We start from the raw sequence: 6,000 nt of genomic DNA on the forward strand, positions 1-6,000 counted from the left end.
TTTTATTGTCCATCTATTGTTCATTTAGATAACTACTACTGACAACATTTATTATACGAGAGGAGCTTCTCAAACATTTTTCTCAACATAGTTTTATTGCATCTTCAACAGGAACGAAGGGAAAAATGAATAGCAAAATCTTGTTTATTTGTGAATATTCTGATACACAGAATGCATTTAAATTTCATTTATCTAGGTCCAGCCTGGCTCTTAAACTTTTCTGGATGAACTGGTTTATCTATACTAAGAGTGAAATTTGTGGTATAAATACGGTCATATTAGCGAAAAGGTTATGACGAACCGTAACATTTACGTGGGGTAATGAGACATTTATTAGATATCCCGAAATGTATGTTAAGTTGTCGTAGTTCTCTTCTTATATTTGATGCGTTTCCCTCAGTTTTAGTTTGTAACCCGGATTTGTTCTTTTCTCAATCGATTTATGAATTTCGAACAGCCGTATACTACTGTTGCCTTTCTTTAATCTGGTAATGTAAGACCCAGTTTTATTTTCAAATTGGTCTTTTATTCAATGAACATATTCTCTTTAACGGAATTTGAAATACTTGATCCCGATTTGTATCCCCTATTTGTATTCCTAACAGGGGATTGACCTATGGTATCTACTAGTGGTATATATTTACATCACCTGTGTTGTGTTGTGTCTGTATGAACTGTCTAATTTCCTTAAATCAACTATATAATATTGCCAATAGGTAATACTAGTGTGCGAAATTAATGTTTGCTGTTTTGCTTATGATTTAAGATTCATGTATTAAAATAATTGAATTGTACTTCAGTTTTAATTTATGCGTTATTTAATAATGCTAATTTTTTTATACTATCCTGCTTATGAAGTCAGGCCATTCGTTTTTGATGCGTTTTGTTATTTGATTTTGCCATGTGATTATTGATTTTCCTCTTAGTTCAGTATTTTTGTGATTTTACTTTGTGCTTATAAAGTCAGCAGTAGACACAACTATGTTTTCTTGTTTATTAAATGTTTATATCATTAGTTCATGCATGCTAAGCTTTATTTTGGGACCATTAAATTGTAAACACATTTGTACAGACTATTGTATTTTAAAAGAAGACTAACATAGACTGGACATGAATTGATATGAAGCTGCTGTCGTTGAAAAACTTGTGCTAACACAATTACTGTTTAGTTGACATTGTGGTGGGTACTGCCTGCTATGAATGTAGCGATGGTAGAGGCATGGTTTGTTTACAAAGAAGAAAGAGATGTTATATCATAACAATATGAACTTTAAATATAACATACAGTGTCGATAATTTGTAAAACATAAAACAGTAACCTCTTATTTGTTTTTATCAAATTTCGCTTATAATTGTTGTAATAATCTCTTTATTTGTGTTTAATTTTTTTTAGAATATTGTCACAATTATTTTGATTTTAAATAGTACTAGTCTAGTTATTATAACGAACATTTCCAAATATGTTAAGATCCCTCAAAAAGACCCCATAAATAAATTCTAAATGAACCAGTTTTGTCTTAAATCTTGTTTGTTACATATTTTCGAGTTAAAAAAATGTTAAAAAAAATCATTTAACAACCTAATTTATGAATATTTAACAGGAAACCCTTGAGAATACAATCTAGATGCTATACATATAATACTATATCATTTGAAACATACTATAAATCAAAGTTTGATATAACCTTCACTTGTTTAATGTAATGGAGAAGCAAAATACAATAAACTTGACACTCTTTTGATGATAATTTGATTAAAAAGTCATTGACGAGTTATTTCATTTCAAAATTGTTTTAATGCATTTCTTATAATCTTGTATTGCAAAAAAAGTGTTAATGCTAAGTTCTTAGATATTTATGAGAAAATATTTATCGGAATACTCATCTAATGTGCATTTTATAATTGATATTGATCAAATGATATAATTATTCTACAAAGTTATGCAAATGTCTTCCACCTTGCTTGTCAAGAAATCGTATCTCTTTTTGAACACTAACACTACGACATATATTGTTGCTTGGTCTGCTAAATATGGTACCCTCCAACTTTACGAATTCTGCGACAGCGGGTTCTGATTACACAATAAACGCATCAGTCACGTCTCAGTCATTACAGCTGAACGGACATGCTGGGTCAGCTCTCCTTTACCCGCGATCTTCAATGAGGGTTTACTAATAGATGGAACAACGACTTACTTCTTTCGATGACAGAAACCAACTAACGCTGTACATTGTCAGAATACGTTAGGCATTATCCGCATAACCCGCGTCAGCCGACAATCCAAAATCCATTATGGTTGGGGGAGTGGTATGCCGACTGACGTCCGAGGGCAGTATCCGAGGTGTTGAATAATGGACCTACATTTCACTGTCTCATAACTTTGGTCCTGGTAATGCTTCCTGATATCTTTAATACTACGTCCGTGATTCATCTGCCAGGACTCCATCATCGAGGTTAGCGGGTTGCCAAGCTGACCAATCTGGCCCTGAACGCAGCCGTTTTGAAGACATAACATTAAAAAAGTCAACATAAGAAAAATCATAACAACTTACAACATCAAAATGGCGACCTCCAACATGGCGTCCTCCACCTGTTCCTGACCGATGGAACAATCTTACTGAAACGCTCAGCAAACGTCCGAGCCGACCGTGCGAGGGAGTATATCTAGTCAAGGTCGTTAAACACTTCCATCATCAATAGACGCATTTTTTTATTAGGAATTATTGTCATTGGGAAGAAATGATGTTGACATAAATGATGAAGCATGGTTTGCAAGTTATCTTGTTCGAAGGTCTTTCAACAGAAGAACATCTTCTGTGAGAATAACACCAATGTTATAAATAGTGTTGTCAAATCGTACACTTTTGCCTAACCGGTTACTCGGATAATCGTTCGACAGATTAACCGGTTAACCGGTAGTTTGAGTTGGTGCTGGAAAGCCATATCAATAGTACCCTACACATGTGGTATGAGTGTCAATTTGACAATCTTTCATCCAAGTCATAAATTTACGCTTTTAGTTGAAATTAATTGAAGTTTTTTCGTCTTTGTTATAAAGCTTGTGTGTGAGGATTCCTGACGAAGTTTGACTTTTAATAATCAACTACACCGTATCAACTATAGCGTTTGTACCAACTTCAGATTGAAAATAGAAAAACCTTCTTGGTCTCGTAGAATTGAATATGTCTGAAACTGATTATTCTTTTCTTTTCTCTTGTTGACTCCGAAAATAATGTGGAGTGTTTCAATTAAAATGATTAATTATAAAAAGAAGATGATTGCCAATGAGACAATTCACCACAAAGAGATTGAAATGACACAGATTGATTGATTGATTGTTGGTTACTTAACGTCCAGTGGCAAATATTTCATGCATATTCAGGACGAGGACACAGAAATTCACAACTATAGGTCACCGTTTCTTTACTTTATTTGTATGTTACTCGTACTATCACGTATACATTGAGTACATTCACATTGGTTTGCATTATACAATTTTTTAGTTAGCATTTCGTTTAAAGTAAGACTAAACCTTGCGAGACGGAGGTTGTACATTTAGGTGTAGGTTTACACACTATTAGATCAGATACGTAGTAATGAAGTAAATCTTAAAATTTAATCGCATTACTGATTTAGAGTTACTGTTAAAAAAAAAATATATTAATTATGTTTCTTTCAGATCCCGCCTCGAGCTGAGAGACAAGTTCTAATTAATTAATTAATTTTATGTGTATAGGATTAACAGTAGCAATCAATTTACTGGACAATTGATCCTAACTATTTAATGATTTCAATACAATTCTATAAAAATATGTCAAAATTGAAAAAAAGTCCGGTTAACCGGTTAACGATTTTGGTATTCGGTATTCGGTCGTTCGACCGATTAACCGGTTCACCGGTTAACCGTTGACAACACTAGTTATAAACAAATTATGCGGCATGGTTATACATGAAACTATCCATAACCTTCTAAATGAAGTGAATTTAAGCCAATGTTGGACCCTGTACGGGTTTTTATTGAGATAAAACTAGTTTTTTAAGACACATTGAAATAATGAAGTTGAAACCAATTCAAAAACATTGAAACTTGAAAACATACATTTCGAATAATTTTCTAATCAACTAAACAGTGAATATCTTTTATCAAAACCTTTGTTCAATATTGTATTACATTTCTTTTTTTCTTTAATTCAGCTTTTAAAGAATATATCAAAAGATATGCCACTTTAGACATTTTTGATACCATGACTCTACTTATATACACGATCCTATATTTGCGCGGAAAATATCCACGTTTGCGCGAAAAAACACATAACGTTTGCTCGAACTTTTAAAAAAAAAACCCAACCTAATATTGTTAAAATAAACTGTTATTTGAACAAATTAACCTAAAAAAAATAAAAGAATTAATTAAATTCACGACTATTTAGTAGCCATTTGGAATAGTCCCTGTTAATGTAATGGCACCTCAAATTTATTAGTTTGCATAGCAAAAAAATGTTGTGAAGAAGGTATGTATAATGTTAGGTTGTATGAGATCGGATATTCCCCACAATGTAAACAATTATACAAATGACTTTGAACTGCTTATGGTGTAATTCAATCCATAAATTGTTAGGAATTTTTTTCTTTGAAGAAACGGTAAATTATTTATTTTGATGAGTGATTGAAACTCTTAACTCTTTGCGAGGCATTATTACAGGAATATGCATTTAATGTACGTTGAAGAATTGATATTGATCAAATGTTTTTATTACTCTCAAAGTTATGTAACAATTTCCAACCTAGTTTTTCAAAAAATCATACTAACTACTTTTTATCTTAATTGAATTAATTGGAATGCAATACACGTTCTAAGAATTTGATTCAAATGTCTTTAGAGAGTTCCAAATAAAAATATGTTTGAAACTGCACTTTTTAAACATTTACTATTTGTATAGTAATGGATTCAAATTTTGTTGATTTTTTTTTAATTTTTTTAATTTTCAACGATTTCTAACTGAAGTAGTAATAAAATAATTGCATAAACAATAAAGATAGACGGAAGATACAAAGGACATTAAAACCCATAAGTCCAAAATAAACTGACAAAGCCATGATAAAAAAGCACGAGAAACATACAAATCCAAATATTTCACAAAGCACAAAATAGTTAACTTAAGCCTGGTCAATACGTTGTGTTTAAATAGCGCATTGTTACACACCTGCTATTAATGGTAAAATAGAGCCAATGAACCAAGTTAAACATCTACCCGTACTGCGACTATGTAAATGTTAGAACACTGTTACATACAAGGAGAGCTTTTCTTAATACAATACTATTAGAGAGGTATAACATGTATAGCATAATCCATGACACATGAATAATATTTACAGTATGTAAAATGTCCACGTCTTTTTAAAATTGAACGGCAGTGTTTTTCACACACGCGAATCATATTTACATCTGCAAATATTTCGCTGTTAGTCTATGCCTATCATGTCTGTGCACAATAATTGCTGAACTTTTGATTTTTGCTTTTGGAACGTCATATCTGTGGAAAAAAAATATCATCATTCCGATTGTTTTAAAGACAGATGTATTATATTTGCCCGTGTTGCCTAAAAGATTTATTATGAAGGCTGGTGGAATGACAGTTAACTATTATAGTAGAATGTTTACCTTTAACCGCATAGGAAGCGCCTTATAAATCAACCATTTTCACTTACAGCCATAGTTGAAGAAAGAAAAAAGCTTTACAAATATAATTTTTGTGTTATTATTTATATTTCAATTTGCTTTTGCTAATATGATTACACTGTTGTTTAATCTCAATAGACGTCGTGCAACATAAACGTTTCATACCACTTCTACGCAATCTATTAATTTAAATCTACTGTTCAGTATTTTAGGTGTTCAATTTAACATATTTTTATTAGAACGATGTAATGTCACCAATGGTTTCCCCAAGGATGTCCATTATCACTTCTGTTATTAAATTTTGTTATTCTATTGAAATG

Source organism: Mytilus trossulus, chromosome 3 (assembly GCF_036588685.1).
Source record: "Mytilus trossulus isolate FHL-02 chromosome 3, PNRI_Mtr1.1.1.hap1, whole genome shotgun sequence".
In the NCBI taxonomy this organism is placed as follows: domain Eukaryota; kingdom Metazoa; phylum Mollusca; class Bivalvia; order Mytilida; family Mytilidae; genus Mytilus; species Mytilus trossulus.